Genomic DNA, 25,081 nt, shown 5'->3' with positions numbered 1-25,081 from the left:
TTGTTGCCATAGAAACAGTTCTTCTTGATGATTGTTGTGACCACGTGCAGAAAGGAAAAAAACAGAGGAAAGCAACTGTCAGAAGGGACAAGTTGTATCAAATGGACCGTATGTGTTATCCAATAGTTAGATATACTCACGGGTAGACAACTCATCAGATGAATTGTTGTATCCAGTAGGAACTTACCTGTAAAGAAAATAAATTTGTAATATATCGAAATTTGTTTATAATATTCGCATTAAGTAAAATGACATAGAAACATGATTATTAATTGCACTAAAAGTTTATTAAAGAAATTATGAAGTGTCATCTTTACTTCATCTGAGTATTTTAGAGTAATGAAACTTAAAGCAACAAGCAAAATTACAACTTACAACTTTACAACTTATTAGATAAATTAAAAACTCTGATCAGTGCAATATACTTATGTATTCTGTATACCTTTTAAGGATTTTGAGATTTTTCATATAAATTTTAGACTTTCAATCAGATAGTTATTACATAATCACTATTTACCCTAGAATTTTGGTTCGTACTTCATTCTCTTTAGAATACAGCAACTTTCCAAACGGTACCAATCGTGTGTTCGTATCATATACCTGAAAAGGGTAATTCGAGGAAAACGGGGATTTTTTTCTAAAACGAATCGCTTTTTCAAAAGTTTAGGCCCCTCTCTACCGGCCATGTATTAATGTACAGATCTCAGATCTCAAAATCACTTGAAAAATACAAGTGTACTCTGTCTGATATTCATGTCGACTTAATATATATGTTTTCTTGGATCCCATAAAAATTTAGAAAGCATTTGCGAAAGAACAAAATAAGTCTTTTCCGTTGTAATCTTGAAGGCCAAAGAGATGACTTCATGACCCCCACCAACTTGACGAGCTTCTTCTCAAAACACATGTAACCTGTGTCGCAATGCATGTGCGAGTGAACAATAAAATAATCGAGCAATAATAGGTGTTAAATGAGCGTTTTAAAACTATACACACGTATAGTACCAAGGTATATACAATGCTATTAACACCCAAAAGGGTTAAAAATGAAATAATATGTTAGAGATTTAACAACTTAACGTTGTCTCCTTCAGACATTCAATCTTGTGAATGAATGTCTGATAAAAAGCACGTTAAGTTTTTGAAACTTTTACACATTATTTTAGTTTTGATAAATAAATATATTATTCTGGCTAGAAAGGTTTTTTTATTTTACAAATGGTTATCTTTTATCATTTTCTTTTTCATCACTTGCTGATATTTCATCTCTTAGGGAAGAAAAAGAAGTAATTCCAATTTCGAATAAATCAAATGCTTAAGTAGACTATGAACATGGGACCAGTCTACCACAGTGATTCATGCACTCTGTGCAATTCACCGTAAGTGTTCTACTAAGTGTATTGGATTTTCTCGTCTGTTATTTGTTTTGAACCGTGCAGCAGTGGATCAACGGGGCAACAGCCCCACCTCTCAAAGAAGACCCAGTTTTCATTCTCAGTTAAATTTGTTTCGATATGCAAAGACTGATATGTCCCTTCCCAACTTATACGCACTAGTTTAATATGAGTCCCTACAAGCTGACGGAAAGAATAAGGAAGAAGAGACCGGATTTGTGGAAGAAGGATCCTCCACCAAGACAATGCGTCTGCCCATATTGCCCTTTCTGTGAAGCAGTTTTTAGCAGCCAAGAACATTCCTATACTCGACCATCCTTCGTATTCCCCAGACCTGTCTCCCTGTGACTTTTATCTATTCCCAAAAGTGAAAATTGCATTGAAGGGAACATGTTTTCAGTCTGTGGAAGAGATGAAACGAAAAACGGCAGAGTTTTTGAACAGGGTGACATCTGATGACCTACAGCATTGCTTTAAACAATGGAAGGCACGTATGCAGCTGTGTATAGATAGGAGAGGGGAGTATATTGAAGGGGGATAACAGTCAATTGTAACTTTCTTTGCAATACATCACATTTATGAAACCAATCTCGTTATTTAATTGCTACATCTCGTATATATATATATATATAACATACTTTATTCTCACATGTAAGTTTTCGGAAAAACCAAGGGGAAATGAACTTCAGCATGGCAAAAATGTATGTCATAAAGCTGCCACTAACAACAAACAGGTCTTTTCTTAATTTTCATGGCAGAAATATCCCTACCTTTATGTTCAAAAATTAATTTTGGAAATACATATGCAATTCACCTTACCTAAACGTATTGTCAAGCTTTACAATTGATCAAGTAGCTCCTGCGACGAACATAATGTAATGCAACTATTTTCCCCATTGCGGAAATTACTTTGAATTTTAACAAGGTAAAATGTATAGTGAAATAAAAGTAATAAAACCACCACTATTCTCCTCATGTCAAGTGGGAATAAGAACTACCAAAATCAAGAAAATTTAACTTCAAAGGTAGATTTTTTTACTTCCGTTATTATGTGTTTTGTTTCTTATTTTTATGTAGCAGGAAACCACGGTCAAGTTAACTTTTAAGTATGATTTATTGAATTATTAATTAATTGTCGTAACATGTACTTTCAATAGGAACATAGTAGAAATTAATTGAAACGGAAAATTGAAAGAGCAAATAATATGCTTCATATCAGCAACAAACGTTAATTGCACCGTCTAATATTTCTCCTATTGAGGAAAAGATCCACATTCCTTCAGTAAATGCTTTTAATGAGTTACCAGCGGAACTAACTTCTTCTTCTTCTTCTTGCTCTGCCATTCTATCTAATTAACAGTCGTCCTTTTGTTTGTCAGCGATAAAATGACAATTGATATTCAATAATTACTTAATAAAAGGATTCGTCCCACGCCATCTTGGAAGAGGAAGATTTTTTGTAAATTTATGGTTGTTGATATTGTTGCTGATAATGGAAAACAAATTGTCTCTTTCTCGTTTAACAAGCAACGTATTCTTTCATAAGTACTTCTCTTTTATGGAACTCTAATGTCCAAAATTTGTCTACAGAATTATAGAGGTCTTGTTATTTCTGCTTGGCGAAAACTGAAAATTCTCAGTAAAATTGTTTAATTACGGCGTAAATTTATGATCTTGTAAGCTATAATAGTATTTCCTTCATAGTTTCGAAACTAAATTGCTTTCATATCGACAATTACCTTTATTTGTCATTCAGTGTGTAACTGAAGCTAGGGTTCGTAAGTTTCCTTAAGGGGTCAGACTAATAAAAATGATATAAAAGCTAACAATTTTTCTTTTATCCGTTTCTCGTAAGTGAAATGGGATGATGAAATGTAACTTACCGCAATAATAGATAATGTTATTCTTCTACAGCCAAAAATCAATGATGCTAAGTTCTTAAGTTAAAATCTCCCTCAGGAACGCTCAAAAATTCCCTTTTTAAGATAAACTTTCCCTAGTTAAACTTTCCCTAGTTTATATATACAGAGTGGCCCCAAAAGTAGGTATGTCCCTTACTGATCGGTCATGACATTTTATATCATTTACTTATTCTTATCCATACAGGTATTGACTTAGTTTCTTCCTTATATATTCTTAATTTATTTTTCACTTATAATTTAAGCTAACAAACCAAAACAAATAAATTCATTCTCTTAATAAATTAAAATGTCATACTTGATCGATGCTGGTCTGTATACCTATGCGTATCTATGGATTATTATACTATGTTTATATCTCCACAACATACATTTGTTCTTTTGATCTTCTGTTATTGCTTTAATGTTATGTTGTATAATGGCATTCTGAAGCCAGGCCGCGGAAAGCTTATGATTAAAAAAAAAAAAAAAAAAAGCTTTGTCACTTTGTGTGTAGAGTTGTGGAAATAATGCCACCGTCTTTCATCATACTGTCGTACTACTTAGTAACAAAATTTGTTAAAAAGCTAAATTTCCCTACATTTTATCTTATTAACATTTTAAAACATTTTTCTGACCAGAACAAAATGAATTATTTAATAACTATACGAGTTTTGTTACAGTTTCAAGGACCTAACGTCCTCTTCATCAGACATTGAGAAAAGACAGATGACAGTGTATATCTTCCTCAGCTGTTAGTTAGCATTTTCATTTATATAATTTTAATTGTTGTTTTTATATATATAAAATTTTTAAATTTGTAATATGTAACAATATCATATAATTACATTGTTAATACATGTTAATAGTCAATGCAATTTTACAATTCTATTGATCTTTATATAAAATAAAATAAAATAACAGAAATTTGAAAATATTCAAATTGCACTAATAGTCTTATGCATTTTTCTTTTCTATCACTTCTAGTAATTTCTCCCATTGCTCATGTATATTTATACCACTTGTCCAGTTCATTAAGTTCTCCTCTTGTTCTTTCTTTATTCTTCTTGCTTCCTTCCACTTCCTAATAATCTTTCTTTTTTTTTTCTTTCTAAACCTCTAGCCCCTTCCCAATTTATCATATGCCCCGTTTCTTTCACATGTTTGTAAATAGCATTATTTTCTCTTTTCATTCGAACATCATCTTTATGTTGTTTCAATCTGTCTATGAGCCTTTTCCCCGTCTCCTCTATGTATTTCATGTCACACTCACTACATGGATTTGGAATTGGAAAGCGTTCCGGAAACAACCGAAGAGCTTACAAAATTTGTATTCGCCTGCCTTCTGTTCCTCACAAGTAAACCTTACATTTGGGTGAATCGAGTTGCTGACTGAGACACATATGAGATAGTAGTACTAAATGTAGTCAGTATTTCAGTGAAGTTGTAGGTGCGAAGCTCCAGGGGTTTAGGAGATACAGCTACCAGAACTTCACATAGAAGTACAGAATAGTCCATACAGTTGGAGGTAAAAGCTCTGTAAGACCTCTTGTAACGACAAAAGGTGAATAACAAATATATGGGTACATATTAGGACTAGGTGGAAGTCATATAGAAAGGGTATACCTGACGGCGGCCATCTTGAAATCCGCCATTTTGAATTAAGGTTAAGTTTTTCAAATAGGAATAGGGTCATGTGATACATGATTTAAGGCGCAAATTTAATCAGAAGAACAATGGTGACGTTAATTTTGATTTACGCGCAATTGGTAAAAAGTTACAGGGAAATTAAATATTGTTGCAGCATATGTATTAGTCCTTTACTCTACCTTGTAAATTTTGTGTTAATGATAATAATTAAATAAAAAGCAGGTGGATAAATATTAGGTCTATGGTAAGAGTTGCCTTGATGGCGGCTATGTTCAAATCCGCCATTTTGAATCAGACAAAAGTTTTAAACAAAACACATAACATTGACACCTTATAAATAGCAAATTTTTACCATAAATCCAACGGTATAACCATTTTTGCGTTATCATTACCCAGCATTTGTTATCGCATAAACAAGTTGCTAATTTAAGGAAAAATGACCAAAGTGGAATTGAGTCATAATTGAACTTGGGTCTTTCTTCTAGAAATGTCCTCAATTAGTATAATCAATATGTAGTTCAGAAAAGAGTGCATGACTTGCACAAATGCTCTGCTCACAGTGAGCACATCTGACAAAGGCAATCGAGTTACACTTGACACATTTGTCGTTAACAATTCCGTCAAAGCAGTAGTCGTGAGGAGCGATCCATTTAAGTTTGTGCTGGTTAATGATAAAGCAAAAATGGTTATACCGTTGGAGTTATGGTAAAATTTTGCTATTAATGTGTCACTGTTATGCGTTTTGTTTAAAACGTTTGTCTGATTCAAAATGGTGGATTTGAACATGGCCGCCATCAAGGCAACTCTTACCATAGACCTAATATTTATCCACCTGCTTTTTATTTAATTATTATCATTAACACAAAATTTACAAGCTGGAGTAAAGGACTAATAAATATGCTGCAACAATATTTAATTTCCCTGTAACTTTTTACCAATTGCGCGTAAATCAAAATTAACGTCACCATTGTTCTTCTGATTAAATTTGCGCCTTAAATCATGTATCACATGACCCTATTCCTATTTGAAAAACTTAACCTTAATTCAAAATGGCGGATTTCAAGATGGCCGCCGTCAGGTATACCCTTTCTATATGACTTCCACCTAGTCCTAATATGTACCCATATATTTGTTATTCACCTTTTGTCGTTACAAGAGGTCCTAGAGAACTTTTACCTCCAACTGTATGAAGACTATTCTGTACTTCTATGTGATGTTCTGGTAGCTGTATCTCCAAAACCCCTGGAGCTTCGCACCTACAACTTCACTGAAATACTGACCACATTTAGTACTACTTTCTCATATGTGTCTCAGTCAGCAACTCGATTCACCCAAACGTAAGGTTTACTTGTCAGTTGAAGGAAATAGCTGTCTCCGAGTAAGAAACTTCAATAGTACATTTCTGTAAATAGACTTGCACCGTTGGAAGAAGTCATAGTTAAGAAGAAATTTGGTGGCTCAGGGACAACAGAGGGAACAAAGCGAAGTGAAAGTAGGGACTCGAATGTACTTTCTTTGGTTTCTTTTGTTGAGGAAGATATAAGATTTGCTGTCATCTGTTTTTTCTCAATGTCTGATGGAGAGGACGTTAGGTCCTTAAAACTGTAACAAAACTCGTATAGTTATTAAATAATTCATTTTGTTCTGGTCAGAAAAATGTTTTAAAATGTTATTGTGATTATCCAGAACTATGTATTTATTTTATCTTAATTTCGTAAAATCTCCCTTTTCCCCTGCTTAAAAAAAATCTTTGCTAAATCTCCCTACGCCGCGGGAAATTTCCCTCAAACTAGTATCAGTGCCAAAAATACGAATGGGAAGAATTTTCAGTTTTGCTATCCATAGAAATTACAGTGTGGCCAGAATATAAATTACCCAAAAATTTAGGTTAAGGCAGTGACTAGAAACATGAACTCAACGGTAACTGATGACTTATCATGTTGTCTTGGTTCCTTGTTAACTACTTTTTAAATAATATTAGTATTTATTTTGTAATAAACAGGAAGTTATTAAAATTACACTCGTATTTTAGGAAAATTCACATGAAAAGCAAAAACCTTTTTTTTTCTGAATTTCTCTGCAAGGTATGCTGTCTCTCAGGGTGATGGAGATAAGAAGATTTATGCTTGCACACAAAAATAATCATTAAAAAAAAAAAACATTGGCTCAGAAGAAATGCAACAGAAACCAAGAGGGAACAAAAGAAACCAAAGAAAGTACATTCGAGTCCCTACTTTCACTTCGCTTTGTTCCCTCTGTTGTCCCTGAGCCACCAAATTTCTTCTTAACTATGACTTCTTCCAACGGTACAAGTCTATTTACACAGAAATGTACTATTAAAGTTTCTTACTCGGAGACAGCTATTTCCTTCAACTGAGGAACAGAAGGCAGGCGAATACAAATTTTGTAAGCTCTTCGGTTGTTTCCGGAACACTTTCCAATTCCATGTTTATGAGCGTTGGGGTTTAGGAGGAAAGAGGTTTCTCTTCCTTTTGTATATTTCTCCCACGAGATTTTGAGTGCATTGCTATTAAAAAGAAAGGAAAAAAAAGCTTCTTGCAATATAACAAAGCGGAATCATCTTTGTCTTCGTACAAAATACATGACTTGGTACACTTTCTCCAACCTGCCATCTCCGTCTGTGACAGTAACGGAGAAAGTACACTCAACCCAAATAAACAGTGGTCACTCAATTCATGAAATTTTGAACGAATACAATCTGCAATAAAGTGTATCGAGAATTCATATAACATACAAAAGTTATCTATCATTCATTTGAGAGTACGTTCATAAAATGTGCTTTTCTGTGGCCAAAAATAACAAAACACAAATCACAATGTAACAAACACTACTTTAAAATATACCATGCTATGTATATAAGGCTTGTATTTCTATGATGTATCATATATATCATAGGGTGTCCCATTTTAATCTTTCCACGGAAATATCTCGAAAACTGTTCAACATAAATGAACCAAACATAACCTCTAACAGGAAATGCCATAGGGGACATCGAATGGCGTTGTCACGGTGTCTCCCAGGGCCTCACTTCAGGGGGCCCAGGGTTCAATTTTAAAATTTTAAATGGAAACATGGGGCGGGTGATACCTCGTTCACATTGCAAAAACTTCAATGTTCGACAATTTTGTTTTCCATTTCAGTTGATTGATTTTTGCATGAAATCATTGCATGTAATAAAAGTGGAAAGTACCTTTAAAACACCAATTTTACCTACTTTTTCACATTACAGAGACATCTATCTGTTATAGAAACACATTTCAGGTAATTTTGTTGCGTAGATTCAATTTCCAAAAACTAAGGTTCTCATTTGCAATTTCACCATTTCTTGCCACTTCCCACGGTTGCAGCGATAATTTTCTAGGAATTAGATTTTCTCCTTTGCATTAAGTCACTTTTATTTTAATCATCTCTTTCTCTGCTGCATCGTTCTCAAGCCGTGGAATAATAAATATCCTCTGTGATTTCCTATACGAGTTTTATTCTGTTCATTTATCTCCAATCTTTTCATATTAGTGGTACTAGACGTTTTATCTGATACAGGGACCATGTCTTGGCGGCCAATTTTAAAACGGTGATCCATATGAAAAATGTTTTGCCACAACGCTGTTTAGTGTTTAAAGAAATTTCATCGACCCATGTTTCCATTTAAAATTTCAAAGTTGGACCCTGGGCCCTATGAAACGCTGTCCTGGAGTCACCACATTATCATCATTCGATGTACCCATACCATTTTTCTGTTTCACTTTTTATTCTGTCCATTTATATCCAACCGTTTTCTCATAAATCGTATTGAACGTTTTATTGATATAGGCACTATGTCTTAGCCGCCATTTTGAATACGGGGACCGATATGAAATCTTTTTTTCCCCAACGCTTTGTGGCTTTTAAAGATCTATTGAACGAGGTATCACTCGCCCCATGTTTTCATTTAAAATTTTTAAGTTGGGCCCTGGGCCGTCATGAAGGGTGGTTCTGGAGGGCACCATGATAACACCATTCGATGTGCCCCATGGCATTTCCAGTTTGAATTTTTGTTCGGTTCATTTATGTTGAAATTTTTCGATATATTTTCGTGGAAAGATTAAAATGGGCAACCCTGTATATATATATATATATATATATATATATATATATATATATATATATATATATATATATATATATATATATATATATATATATATATTCTGACATCATTTTAGATACGAGTATCTAATTAAATACAAACACATTTCAGACTACTGTCCACACGTAAATATTGTCTTGATTCGTCATATAAATGTACAGAATATTTGTTCCACATTGTAAATGTATATCATATTTGGACCCAAAATTATATAAAAGCATATTTTTTGGTAGTATTTTAGGCGAGTTTCACTTATTAACAAGAAATACACTTGTCAGTATTGGAAGCCAAGCTATTTGGTATTTCCTTTCTAAGAAACATTTGGCTTCAAGTAACAGGATTTGGAGGAATACGTGGCATGAACACTTCGAAAAGAGAAATCTTCTCAGGCTTCATCTGTTTCTGTCTCTCAGTAGCGTGTTTTGTGGGCTACCGTTCCTACCGGCAGTAGCCCTGGAATATTACAGAATAAAGTTATTATAATATATAATTATAATTTACTTTGTATATCAATAATTTTATAGTTCAGTACCTTCTTTCAACGATATAACTTCCTGAGAACTTTACGAATTTAGAAACATCTACCATCTTATTCGCTCGCAGTCGACATTGCAACACAGCAGGAACCTCTCTGCAGCAAGAATCGTGTAGCTATGAGGACATTCCCCTTCGCTCCACCTACACCCACAGAGCACGAACGGCCTGCCAGGTAGGACCAGTTAACTCTAGAGAAATCGGTTTCTTGGGCGTGAACGTGTTCACTTGGAGCTATTATTATTATTATTATTATTATTATTATTATTATTATTATTATTATTATTATTATTATTATTATTAATGTACAGGTGTTATAAAGAGATAGTGGTTGTCCAAGCCAACTAACTAGTACAATGTGAGAGGTAAAGGGAGTACCCCGGGAAAACCCACATTCACCCACCCTTGAATCTTTTTTTATAATAGTTTTTTAAGGCGTATGTAAGGTTGACAATGACCAGAAATTATAATTATTTTGTCGGGGCGTCGCAGCAATCTCCTGCAATTAAATCAAATCAGAACTCTTATTTGGAGAACCCTTATTTCAAAATTATATCTTGTTATAGTTAAAACGATATGCTTCTAAACTCAATATGAGATTTTCTTTTCATGAGGTGCATTTCATGAACAGGCATAGTATGAGATATTTATAGCAACAGATATCTACAGTAATAACAGCATTATATAAATGAGTAATAATTCGAGATTTTGGGCCCACGAATGTTTGGGCGACGAGGTTTTGGCCACGTGAAATTGTGCTCTGCGATGTTTCTACACCCAAACCGACTGTAACTTCCTTCACCCCTCGCTCTTTTCCCTGGTACTTGATGAAAATATACCTTTGTTAAACATTTCTTCCAATTACACCTCTGTTGTAATTTTTATTCATGAATTTATATAGGCTTATAGCATTCTTATATTTCTTAAGTCATTCTTGATATTAGTAAATTTACCACGGAAATTGGTCTCTGCATTTAAGGGTCCATGCAAAGAATCGTTCTTTTATATATTTTTAAAAAAAAAAACTTTTTTTTTTTTTTTTTACTTAAACGATGGTTGCAAACAATTCTTCTGAGAAATGTTCACAAAAGTAGTGTCGTGAAAGTTTGATCGACTTTGTTGAACACAAACAAACACACACACACACACACACACACACATACATACACAAAAGATACAATTCTTTCTTTTCCTCTTATTACTATCATTCTCTCTCTCTCTCTCTTACTCCTTCTTCAATTCTCCTTTACTTTATCACACAAACACACATCACAATTCACATACCAAGTGACTATAAACATTGGAGATTTGAAGAAGATTCTACTTTTTCTTCAAGAGTGTCAACACTCAATCTTCAAAGTGTCGTATAAAAAGAAGATAGAAAGTAAAGAGAGAGAGGGAGAGAGAGAGAAAGAATTGAGGTGGGGGAGGAGAAGGAAATTTTAACTTTAAAATGCTTACATTTTTTCAATAATGAATCGCCCGAGATTGGACCTGTAATTCATTTCTTTGCAGGTGAGATTCTGTGGTGGGAAATGGTCTATGTTAAGACAATTGATCTTGCTCGATGGATCTACGCATCCTCTAATTAGGTCGGATTTAAGTCCAGGTCGTGGTTCCGAGTCTATGCGATCCCATCCTTCATTGCTGCGGTGTTGTATACCCTAATAGCAGAGACAACTTGCAAACTGCTTGCTGTAAGCTTGCATTGTAAGTCGGCCAAGCTTGAATCCAATTTGATCGGTAAGCGTGCAAGCGTTCCGCAAGCTGGATTCTAGTAACGAAGTTACATGGGGGCATTCTTGCATTCAGTGTTCCATTCAAGCTTAACACTAACGTTTTACTCTGGCGGCAAGTCAATAGCCAATGAAGGGCCAGTGATGTTATGAGGCTCTGTGAAGGGTCTAAAGTATCGCTTGCAAATGCAACAAAAGGCAGATTGTATGAAAACATGCGTTTGAAGTGCAAGCGTAGAAAGCCAAAAGCCAAGAACGCGCCAACTAGCCGAAAGCTTTCTTGCTACTAGGGTAAAGACGCAAAACGTAAGAATTAAAACTGAACTCATTAGCAAATTAGAATACCAGTGTTAATCATGTTGCTTTCCAGTACTTAGTAAAATTAGGACGGAAAAATACAAAATTTCCTTGAGACACGATCCTAGTACGTAATTATTATTATTATTATTATTTTTTACCAGTATAATGTACTGTAAAAGGATTGGTGTGTCTGTGCTGGCGCCCACATTAAAGACTGTCAGTGATCGATCTATCATTGATTGATTGATTTTTTATATATAATAAATATATATTAAATTTATCAGCGAACAATGATGTGGGTTGCCCATTTTTGTGCGTGCTGTTTGTGTCTTGAGAGATTTAGTGTATTTCGGGAAAGGACAGAGACCCTTGCTATATTATTGTGTGCTTATATACGTCGCAAGAAACGAGCAACATGTGGACTAATGCTCTGAAGAACCAGCGACCGACTGTTCTGTGTTTTGCTGAATCAACACTTTGTAAATGTGATTTAATTTATATAATTGTTTTTGCGTTTTGTTATAAATGGTGAGAAACTTTTTCCTGACTCCTCCCACTACTTCATACCACACCTCCCGTGACGTCTGTGACTCGCCTCTTGGCTCACCTGTAATAGTCACCGAGCTCTGGGCCCGACCTTAAATAGGACCGGAGACTTCCGCTTTGGGAAGTGACTGTTGGAGTTGGACTGCGAGCTGGCGGATGGATGTTGCATCTGGCCAGTGGACAAGAGTCTGATTCACAAGAGGGAACTTCGACAACAATTCGAGACCACCTGACGATTAGAGCTTTTAAGAGAGTAAGAAGCCGAGCCTTTGGACACCGGTCTTGATCATCGAGGAGTGCACTGAGAAAAATCCATTATCCGGACAGCGGTATATTGTACAAATACAAGGATTCGTTATGTTTACTAAGGAAATCTGTACGGAGCGTACTTTATCCATATACTACATAGGTACTGCCTTTTACCCGCTTAGATATTACATCATGTCTCTGCAGGATGTCTGATATCTAACAATCTTCTGTATTTTACATACGTATACGTATGTTAAATACTTCAGCTATACGTTATATACGTCCATCTGTGTGTAAGATCCAGACCGCCTATAGACACTCTTTCTTTCGCCATGGCTGACGTCATTGAACTACCGTCTTTTGCTTGCGAAACGAGGTTGTTTACAAACGGAACAGAAGAGAGGAAGGAAACCTGGGAAGCCTGGGTAAGTACAATAGTTAACTATTACTTTAGTTAAATATTCCCATTAATTATATATTCTTTTAGTGTAACTTGCTTTAATATAGTACTAAGTAAGTAATGTAGTTTATGACTACAATTCTTACTATTGTAACTCGTAAATGATTGAGGAGAATGGAATGGGTGAATCTGAATTTTGAAAAAACTTTGAATATTAATGTTTTGAAACATATTATGTTTCAAGGTAGCAAAATGAATGTTATGTGTTTATTCATTCCATTTTATATGTGACGATTTATTACTTGGTGCAGATTTACTACAGGACTGCTTAACATAATTGCTAATAAACCGTTTTCAGCGCGGAAATTTCCTTGTGTAGTGAAGATTTAAGATTTAGATTTCTGGGCTTTCGGCATCAATGGCCTTGTTACCCCATATGAGGGATGACTTTCCTCGGCGAGTACACTATCCGGGGAAAGGAAGGGAAGAAAGGATTGGGGAAGGAAGAAAACGGCCTGGGACCTATATGTTAGGTACCACTCCGGCATTTGCCTGCTGTGAATGAGGAAAACCCAAGGAAACCTCATTCAGGATGGCTGGACTTAAAATCTTTTGATACTTTTTCGACCGAGTTCTCCCCCGGGATCGAACCCGGAACCGTTCGCACCGAAGGCGAGAGCGCTAGCGACTACCCTACGCGGGGCCACTTGTGTAGTCTAGAAAACTCATTTTTACTAGGATATTTGCAAATTTTTTTTTTTTTTTTTTTTTTTTTTGCTTTTAGTTTAACGCCCCATGATTGTACATCAATGTAAGAGAGAAGGTGACAATGAGATACATGATAATGGTGGAATCAAGAAAATGTAAGGAAACTGGAAAGTCTTAAGAATAACCACACCTACAGTGTTCACCAAAAGGCTATTTGTCGGGAGCAGGAATCGAACCAGGGACCTAACGCGTCAGAGGTAAGCGCTCTACTACAAAGCCTCACTGCCTCACTGAAATTTAAAAAAAAAAAAAAGTAGTCAGGGAGAGTTTACTTGTCAGATTTTTATTTTTTAATTTAATTTATTTTTATTTTTATTTATTTTTGCTTTGTTATGTTCCCTAGTTAATTAATGTTTGGGTTACTGAAAATTAAAACCTTTTTAGTATTATTGTTATGTCATCACTTTGGAACCAAAAAAGTTAGATTTTTTTTCTTGTGTTTTCATATAGGAAGTTGGTAAGTTTGTGCCTTAGCATTGGTTTGGTTTCTAGAACGTAATTGAAGGTCATGTTGAGTTGAGTCTTGGCGGGTTTAGAGTTCGTGAAGTGTCAGGCACTGCTTGTGCCCCTGTCTTCTGTCTGTGATGTTTCCTGGCTTTGGGCTGTGAGGTATTTATGTTGAGGAGTACCAACGCAGGCCGCGTGATATACAGGTAGCTTCAACAGCTACGAGTGCCAGATGTTCATCTTTCGTTACGGCGTGACTAATGCAGTATAGTACTAGGTTCAAATTCTATGGGTGGTAAAAATGGTCGTGGTGTGGTAAGAAATACAACGTAATTGTTATTAGTTTATTAGTGTTTCTTCATAGTATAGTTTCACTATTTCTAGAAGGAATTAAGTATTAACGAAGTAATAAATAAGCAAAAGCACACTTTGATTGGCGTTAACTATTTCTCATACTCCATTGAGAATGTTTTGATCCTCAGTTGCGCAAACATCCAGTGTGCGTTTTTTTGTTTGCTTACACTGCCTTATAGATGAGCTCCCTCGTGGCTAAGTGGTTAGTGAACACGCCTTTGGCGTGGGACACCCGGGTTCGATTCCCGGCCGGGGGCCGCGGTGGCTCAGTGGTAGAAGGTTCACCTCTGGTGCTTGGGGTCCCGGGTTCGATCCCAGCCCCGCCAAGTGAACCTTGTGGTGGACAAACACCGTGTGCGTGGGTTTTCTCGGGGTTCTCCCGTTTCCTCCCACTTTCTTCATTCCACTATTTAATTCATTACTCATCACCGTCTCCATTAGCCTAACCATCATAACCGTAGGACATAAAACTCAAAGATTTCATTTCATTTTTTCGATTCCCGGCCGGAGCTTATGTGGTTCGGATTCCACGTTAATCTGTAGGTCCACGTCTCATACAGCCTTGCTGCTGAAAGGAACGTTAAAATCAAATCAGCACTGTTTTACAGATGCAATTGTTCGATTCCGAGTTCGAATGAAGCTTTTTACGGGCAGGGGGCGACTTTTATATATACAATCCAAGGATTTTAGTTATTAGTCAGTGATGCAATATATAGACCTATATATATTACAAAATTGAAAGTGACTATGTTTGTGACTCTTAATCTCTTAAGAGCTGCGGTGGCTCAGTGGTAGAGCGTTCACCTCCGGTACTTGGGGTCCCGGGTTCGATCCCAGCCCCCGTCAAATGAACTTTGTGATGGACAAACACCTTGTGCGTGGGTTTCCTCGGGGTTCTCCCGTTTCCTTCCACTTTCTTCATTCCACCTTTCATTCATTGCTTATCATCAGCGTCTCCTTTAGCCTAACCGGCATAACTGTGGGACGTAAAACTCAAAGGTTTCATTTCATTTTTTCTTAATCTCTTTGGAATCTTGTACTTAGGTTCACAGCGGAAGCGACGAAATAACTCGACTCATCCATTGTAGCTCTCTTCGCAACCAGTTTCCAAAATGTTGGCAATAAGTTTGCGAAACGGGATATGACGACTCCAATTTTGGGTGAAAAGTCGCTATAAAAAATAATAGAGAAATTCATTGTCTATAAGCATTGTTTTAAAGTTGTAGATGTAAACTAAACAATATGTTCTACTCACTGGCGCAAATCTTTGGGGGGGGGGATGACGGATACATGTCCCCTCCAATCTTGGAACTGAGGGGGACTTCTCCCCAATAATCCGATTTGAAATGTGTTTTTTGGGAGAAATTTGATTATTTTTGTCCGATTGCTACAAAGGAACGTGAGATAAAATAGATGTCCCCCAGAATAAGCCTCAAATCTGCAGCCTCCCAACGCTGAAAACAACTCTGATCCTCCACAACTTTGGTTTTCAACTTCATAAGTATTTTGGACATCGTCAAAAAAAAAAAAGTATGGTAACGGTCTTACCCCCCCCTCCCAATGTTGAAGACAGATTTGCGCCGCTGGTTCTACTCACATCTTTGTAAATAGGGCGCAACCAATCCTTTAATTCAGGGATCATTTTTTTGTAAAAGAAAAAGTGCAGAATAATTAAAAGACCCCAAAGGACAAATATAACAAACATCTTCTTCGCCTTTATTCACGCAATCTATAGCTAATCTTGTTGCTATCGGTAATGATGTATTACGTGTGTTTCTCAACGGAAACTCTTTGAACTAAAGGACATCAAGTTTGTAGTTGTTCTTCGTTAGAGGGCAAGGGTAACATAACAATGCAGGATTGTGGGGCAGTGAGTATGCTGTATTTCCAAACTCTTCATCAGTTGCGCTGATTAAAACAAACAAACAGAAAAAAAGAACGTAAAAACTGTTTTGAACTAATAATGCTTCTCTACAGATGAACATTTTGTTTGGAGCAGAAAGTCGCTAAATGTGTAAGTAGGTAAATCGTCATTTAAAAATCACCCAAAAAAGTCTCCAATCGGAAAAAAATATTTTTTGTCGCTATCGTAGGGCGACCATACGTCCCGTTTTGACCGGGACAGTCCCGTTTTAGTGGCGTGTCCCGGCCGTCCCGTCAGTAGATGGAAAAAGTAGTATTCGTCCCGTTCTATGTAAATGAAAGAAGTAAATAACAAACCCAGTATCTTTACTCCTTTTAAAAGTATTAATAATTAATAATAACAAAGAGGCAAAAATTGAACTGAAATTCCCTATATGAAACATACTCTATAGTTCGCAGTACTGCTCGAAAGGCAGCAGAGGTTTTAGCAGTTGGTTGTGTGTTGAACAAATTTCAACGTGTCTTTCCTTTTTCATAAGTACCCGCTCTGTAACAAAGAGAGAGAGGAGGAAATCTGATATCAAGGCACTGATAAGAACAAAGGTAGATCTAAAAGTCTAGGGTTGCAAGAACCTGTCCCGTTTTTAACTGAAAATTTTATGGTCAACCTACGCTATCGTTGAGGTCGAATTCCCCTTATTTAGCGACTTTACCCAAAATTGGCAACATTGACCCCCACCGAACAACCAGGGTTGAATTCAGGGGGTAGCCCGGGGGGAATCTCCCCCCCGAAGAAAATTCATTCCCCCCCGGAGAAACTCCCAAAATTTCAGTCACAAAATGTAGAAATTACTTCACCCAATTATTTGCTTTTCTGTCCGTGTACGTGCAGACGAAATCCGATCTCTCAATATACATATAAATGACGCAGACCCATTCTATATAAATGTTAACATGTAACATCTAAGATAGAATACCAAATAGTGAATAAAACTTGTATTTCTTAACGCTATGACTGAGTTTGGCAGAACATGAAATTGTTAACTGTTGAAGAAAGGTTTGTATTTTAGTAGGTACTATACTCTCGCCCTATATTATATATTAGTAGGTAGCACTAGCACAGGTTGAGATACGAAAGGAAAGATAGGGAAGATCTTTCGATCATTCCATATAATCTCTCATGTCAGCAGACTTCAGTTCTTGAAAATATACAGTTCCTACATTATTTGAAATAGGGCGCCTAAATCCCATTTCTCGCATCGGAAGTAACAGACGTAAATGTGTTTTACGATTGTTAAAGTAAACACATCTTTCTTTAATTAAAAATAATTCAGTTAAAGGGTGAGATTCAGTGGGCGTCATTTAGAGGGATCAGGGAGGAACAGTTATCCCTCCTTGATTAGAGACTTATATAGAATTTATCAATATGATAATAGTATATAAGTGAAAGATTGCTATTGAAGGTGGCCAAGATCCTGCTCAGTGCCGTTCCATGGGGGAGGGGCAAGCGGGGCGACGGCCCCGGGCGCCGAAGTAAGGGGTGAAAAATTCGGGAGGGAAAAAGAAAAAAGAAGGAAAGAAAAACAGAGGAATGAAATACATGTGGACATATATAAAATGAAAGGAAAAAAGTAATGAAAAGTGCTCAAAATCAAGGAAAAGCAGGGTTTACTTTTTAAAATTTTCCCACCTTTGGCGGCTGGTCTGTCGACCTCACTCATATATACGGGGATGCCGTCGTATACTCTCGCGCCAAGCGCTGATTTTCCACGACACGGCACTAATCCTACTGAAGATTTCGTCAACTAAACTATTGATGTATATGCAGTGAAGAAACCAAGGCTAATATGTTTGATTTAGAATCAGAAGTGTGAGAAAGAATGATAACTTTTTATTAAGATATTCCTAAGTATGTTTGTTTTAGGAGAAAAAATATTTCAGTTAATTTAAATCTTTTTAAAAATTTTTACATTAGTAACAAACAGTAATTACTGAATATAGGAAATAATAAAAATAGTTACTGTAAATAGCAGTTAAAGTTTAGTCTAAACTATTTTTGCCAGTCTTTATTTAATGTTTTAGATGAAATCAAACGATTGTTTTCTTAAAATTATAATCTCATTGAATATTTATCAGCAATTAGTCTCAATATTAGGTAAGATGTGTATGTGAATGGAATTGTTAAATATGCTGCTTTCTTGAAAAAAATACAGAAAAATAACCCTCCCCCGAGCAGTTGACATTCCCCCCCGGGTGTAAATGTCTGAATTCAACACTGCGAACAACACCCCGTTATCTTTAGCCTAGCCAGCATAATAGTGGGACGTAAAACTTAAAGATTTCATTTCGAACAACACTCCCAGAAACCTATTGTTATACCATTCCCAAAACACCCTTTTGTACAGTTCTCCCTATTCGAAAAAAAAATTGTAAATAGCAGTGTTCATATATAAATATGGAACTCAATTTCCCTGAATTTTCCAGGTTTTCCAGGTATTAATTTTTCAATTTCCAGGTCTAGTGGAAGAAACTAATAGTACGAGAACACATAAATTTTAAGAATACTATATTTATATATTTGAGAATGGCCACCCTTCTCCCCAATGAACGATTGCAATTAAATATTGAGTCACAAGAAAATAAATAATTAAAATAAATAAAATTTAAGTTGAAAAATATGAAGTTGAGAAACCTACTAAGGGAATTATATAATACTTTTGTTCCATACTTGAATACATTCAAAATATACAAAAATATTGGCTTGGGGAAGAAAAAAGGGCCCGCGAGATTTTAACTGATTCTTATAGTACTCGACAACAGAAATAAATTACTGAAAGAATTTTCAAAATCGGCGCAGGTAAACATGCAGAAAATCGCATTTTCATGTACCGGTTCAAAATGGGGAAGAAAAGACGACCGCGAGATTTTAATTGATTCTTGTAGTACTCGTCGAGAGAAATCGATTAGTGAAGGAATTTTCAAAATCGGCGCAGGCAAACATAGAGAAAATCTCATTTTCATTTTCCGGTTCAAAGTGGGGAAGAAAAAAGGGCCGCAAGATTTTAACTGATTCTTGTAATACTCGACGAGAGAAATCGATTAGTGAAGGAATTTTCAAAATCGGCGCAGGCAAACATGGAGAAAATGGCATTTTCATGTACCCGTTCAAAATGGGGAAGGAAAAAGGTTCCGCGAAATTTTAACTGATTCTTGTAGTACTCGTCGAGAGAAATCGATTAGTGAAGGAATTTTCAAAATCGGCGCAGGCAAACATAGAGAAAATCTCATTTTCATTTTCCGGTTCAAAGTGGGGAAGAAAAAAGGGCCGCAAGATTTTAACTGATTCTTGTAATACTCGACGAGAGAAATCGACTAGTGAAGGAATTGTCAAAATCGGCGCAGGCAAGCATGAAGAAAATGGCATTTTCATGTATCAGTTCAAAATGGGGAAGAAAAAAGGGCCCGCGAGATTTTAACTGTTTCTTGTAGTACTCGACGAGATAAATCGATTAGTGAAGGAATTTTCAAAATCGGCGCAGGCAAACATGGAGAAAATGGCATTTTCATGTACCGGTTCAAAATGGGGAAGGAAAAAGGTTCCGCGAGTTTGAACCGCTACGATGTATGTTCACGAATGTCCCCGTCTTCTCAAATTTAGTTAATTACTGTGACACTGAAACATGTGACACAGAGTCACATTGTGGATGACTGCAATCGGCAACCACTGCACATATACTCCTCCCGCCCCACAGTTTGATTATTTCGATCCATTCCTCACGTGCTAACGGCATGGTTCAACATCTGCAAGAAAGAGGTAAATGTAACGTTCAATTGGCAATAGCTTTTCACCAAATTAAGCTGCATGAAATCTGATTGCATATTTGACATACTGAGAAAATTCTAGTCCGTGGCCATATGTATCACATATCCCATCAATTCATAAAAATTTTGAACACAAAATTACGGTCGTCCGTGTGACGTACTCCCAAAAGGCCTAATGTGTATCACCCACCTCACATTCAATGAAACCACATCCGTGTAGAATTTAGAAAGGAACTTCTTATGATGTATACAGGATGTCTCAAACGTTCCCTGACATAGGATAACTCTGTTATTATCAGAGTTACAACAAAATGTAAGAGGAAAAACATCTCGAAATATGACGTTTTCAATCTAAAATGAACACTTTTTAAAAAAAATCGGACGAGATGTTTGTGCTGTATACTCTTTATGCACCCAATTTTAAATGAAAATGCAACGTTGTCATTTACCTGGTCCCACAACATAAGTGAATGAAGTTACTGTTTGAAACGGGGGCTGGCCATCGACATGTGAGCGTAAAAGACAGTAACTTCACTCACTTACGTTGTGGGTCCAGGTAAATGGCAATGTTGCATTTTCATTTCACATTGGACGCATAGCGAGTGTACAGCGCAAACGGGTCATCCGATTTTAAAAATTCCTTCACTTTAGAATGAAAACATTATATTTGGAGACGCTTTCCAAAGTAGTATAATTTAGTTTGTTTAAATTTACAATTTAATACAAGTAGATTCGGATTTATATGCGTAGGATTTTGTATGCATCTAACTAATGAATTCTTTATTTTCATGCTTAACTTAGTGACTTGGCTTTGGACTGCAACTGATTATTGTAACCCATTATTGCTTGAGAAGAAACAAGATATCCGAATCTTCATTTGGAGAAATCAAACGTCTATTGGAAAGCTGGGGATTACAATCATTAATTTCTACATTTCAAGGTGCGTAAATTATATATTCTGTGTTTGTTGTTAAATTACTATTACTATTATTGGGTTTAGAATCAATCAAGCACTTCATGATATTTTATGGGGATCAAGATGGGTGCCGGATAGATAAGTATTTGAGCGTCAGGCTCTTATTTCTTTTCAATTTAATATTTAATCAATGACCTCTGGTGCTTGGGGTCCCGGGTTCGATCCCAGCCCCGCCAAGTGAACCTTGTGGTGGACAAACACCGTGTGCGTGGGTTTTCTCGGGGTTCTCCCGTTTCCTCCCACTTTCTTCATTCCACTATTTAATTCATTACTCATCACCGTCTCCATTAGCCTAACCATCATAACCGTAGGACATAAAACTCAAAGATTTCATTTCATTTTTTCGATTCCCGGCCGGAGCTTATGTGGTTCGGATTCCACGTTAATCTGTAGGTCCACGTCTCATACAGCCTTGCTGCTGAAAGGAACGTTAAAATCAAATCAGCACTGTTTTACAGATGCAATTGTTCGATTCCGAGTTCGAATGAAGCTTTTTACGGGCAGGGGGCGACTTTTATATATACAATCCAAGGATTTTAGTTATTAGTCAGTGATGCAATATATAGACCTATATATATTACAAAATTGAAAGTGACTATGTTTGTGACTCTTAATCTCTTAAGAGCTGCGGTGGCTCAGTGGTAGAGCGTTCACCTCCGGTACTTGGGGTCCCGGGTTCGATCCCAGCCCCCGTCAAATGAACTTTGTGATGGACAAACACCTTGTGCGTGGGTTTCCTCGGGGTTCTCCCGTTTCCTTCCACTTTCTTCATTCCACCTTTCATTCATTGCTTATCATCAGCGTCTCCTTTAGCCTAACCGGCATAACTGTGGGACGTAAAACTCAAAGGTTTCATTTCATTTTTTCTTAATCTCTTTGGAATCTTGTACTTAGGTTCACAGCGGAAGCGACGAAATAACTCGACTCATCCATTGTAGCTCTCTTCGCAACCAGTTTCCAAAATGTTGGCAATAAGTTTGCGAAACGGGATATGACGACTCCAATTTTGGGTGAAAAGTCGCTATAAAAAATAATAGAGAAATTCATTGTCTATAAGCATTGTTTTAAAGTTGTAGATGTAAACTAAACAATATGTTCTACTCACTGGCGCAAATCTTTGGGGGGGGGGATGACGGATACATGTCCCCTCCAATCTTGGAACTGAGGGGGACTTCTCCCCAATAATCCGATTTGAAATGTGTTTTTTGGGAGAAATTTGATTATTTTTGTCCGATTGCTACAAAGGAACGTGAGATAAAATAGATGTCCCCCAGAATAAGCCTCAAATCTGCAGCCTCCCAACGCTGAAAACAACTCTGATCCTCCACAACTTTGGTTTTCAACTTCATAAGTATTTTGGACATCGTCAAAAAAAAAAGTATGGTAACGGTCTTACCCCCCCCCTCCCAATGTTGAAGACAGATTTGCGCCGCTGGTTCTACTCACATCTTTGTAAATAGGGCGCAACCAATCCTTTAATTCAGGGATCATTTTTTTGTAAAAGAAAAAGTGCAGAATAATTAAAAGACCCCAAAGGACAAATATAACAAACATCTTCTTCGCCTTTATTCACGCAATCTATAGCTAATCTTGTTGCTATCGGTAATGATGTATTACGTGTGTTTCTCAACGGAAACTCTTTGAACTAAAGGACATCAAGTTTGTAGTTGTTCTTCGTTAGAGGGCAAGGGTAACATAACAATGCAGGATTGTGGGGCAGTGAGTATGCTGTATTTCCAAACTCTTCATCAGTTGCGCTGATTAAAACAAACAAACAGAAAAAAAGAACGTAAAAACTGTTTTGAATTAATAATGCTTCTCTACAGATGAACATTTTGTTTGGAGCAGAAAGTCGCTAAATGTGTAAGTAGGTAAATCGTCATTTAAAAATCACCCAAAAAAGTCTCCAATCGGAAAAAAATATTTTTTGTCGCTATCGTAGGGCGACCATACGTCCCGTTTTGACCGGGACAGTCCCGTTTTAGTGGCGTGTCCCGGCCGTCCCGTCAGTAGATGGAAAAAGTAGTATTCGTCCCGTTCTATGTAAATGAAAGAAGTAAATAACAAACCCAGTATCTTTACTCCTTTTAAAAGTATTAATAATTAATAATAACAAAGAGGCAAAAATTGAACTGAAATTCCCTATATGAAACATACTCTATAGTTCGCAGTACTGCTCGAAAGGCAGCAGAGGTTTTAGCAGTTGGTTGTGTGTTGAACAAATTTCAACGTGTCTTTCCTTTTTCATAAGTACCCGCTCTGTAACAAAGAGAGAGAGGAGGAAATCTGATATCAAGGCACTGATAAGAACAAAGGTAGATCTAAAAGTCTAGGGTTGCAAGAACCTGTCCCGTTTTTAACTGAAAATTTTATGGTCAACCTACGCTATCGTTGAGGTCGAATTCCCCTTATTTAGCGACTTTACCCAAAATTGGCAACATTGACCCCCACCGAACAACCAGGGTTGAATTCAGGGGGTAGCCCGGGGGGAATCTCCCCCCCGAAGAAAATTCATTCCCCCCCGGAGAAACTCCCAAAATTTCAGTCACAAAATGTAGAAATTACTTCACCCAATTATTTGCTTTTCTGTCCGTGTACGTGCAGACGAAATCCGATCTCTCAATATACATATAAATGACGCAGACCCATTCTATATAAATGTTAACATGTAACATCTAAGATAGAATACCAAATAGTGAATAAAACTTGTATTTCTTAACGCTATGACTGAGTTTGGCAGAACATGAAATTGTTAACTGTTGAAGAAAGGTTTGTATTTTAGTAGGTACTATACTCTCGCCCTATATTATATATTAGTAGGTAGCACTAGCACAGGTTGAGATACGAAAGGAAAGATAGGGAAGATCTTTCGATCATTCCATATAATCTCTCATGTCAGCAGACTTCAGTTCTTGAAAATATACAGTTCCTACATTATTTGAAATAGGGCGCCTAAATCCCATTTCTCGCATCGGAAGTAACAGACGTAAATGTGTTTTACGATTGTTAAAGTAAACACATCTTTCTTTAATTAAAAATAATTCAGTTAAAGGGTGAGATTCAGTGGGCGTCATTTAGAGGGATCAGGGAGGAACAGTTATCCCTCCTTGATTAGAGACTTATATAGAATTTATCAATATGATAATAGTATATAAGTGAAAGATTGCTATTGAAGGTGGCCAAGATCCTGCTCAGTGCCGTTCCATGGGGGAGGGGCAAGCGGGGCGACGGCCCCGGGCGCCGAAGTAAGGGGTGAAAAATTCGGGAGGGAAAAAGAAAAAAGAAGGAAAGAAAAACAGAGGAATGAAATACATGTGGACATATATAAAATGAAAGGAAAAAAGTAATGAAAAGTGCTCAAAATCAAGGAAAAGCAGGGTTTACTTTTTAAAATTTTCCCACCTTTGGCGGCTGGTCTGTCGACCTCACTCATATATACGGGGATGCCGTCGTATACTCTCGCGCCAAGCGCTGATTTTCCACGACACGGCACTAATCCTACTGAAGATTTCGTCAACTAAACTATTGATGTATATGCAGTGAAGAAACCAAGGCTAATATGTTTGATTTAGAATCAGAAGTGTGAGAAAGAATGATAACTTTTTATTAAGATATTCCTAAGTATGTTTGTTTTAGGAGAAAAAATATTTCAGTTAATTTAAATCTTTTTAAAATTTTTTACATTAGTAACAAACAGTAATTACTGAATATAGGAAATAATAAAAATAGTTACTGTAAATAGCAGTTAAAGTTTAGTCTAAACTATTTTTGCCAGTCTTTATTTAATGTTTTAGATGAAATCAAACGATTGTTTTCTTAAAATTATAATCTCATTGAATATTTATCAGCAATTAGTCTCAATATTAGGTAAGATGTGTATGTGAATGGAATTGTTAAATATGCTGCTTTCTTGAAAAAAATACAGAAAAATAACCCTCCCCCGAGCAGTTGACATTCCCCCCCGGGTGTAAATGTCTGAATTCAACACTGCGAACAA

Source organism: Thermobia domestica, chromosome 13 (assembly GCF_964235325.1).
Source record: "Thermobia domestica chromosome 13, izTheDome1.hap1.1, whole genome shotgun sequence".
Taxonomy (NCBI): domain Eukaryota; kingdom Metazoa; phylum Arthropoda; class Insecta; order Zygentoma; family Lepismatidae; genus Thermobia; species Thermobia domestica.
The sequence above is the reverse complement of the archived record's forward strand: the minus strand, read 5'-3'. Positions refer to the sequence as shown.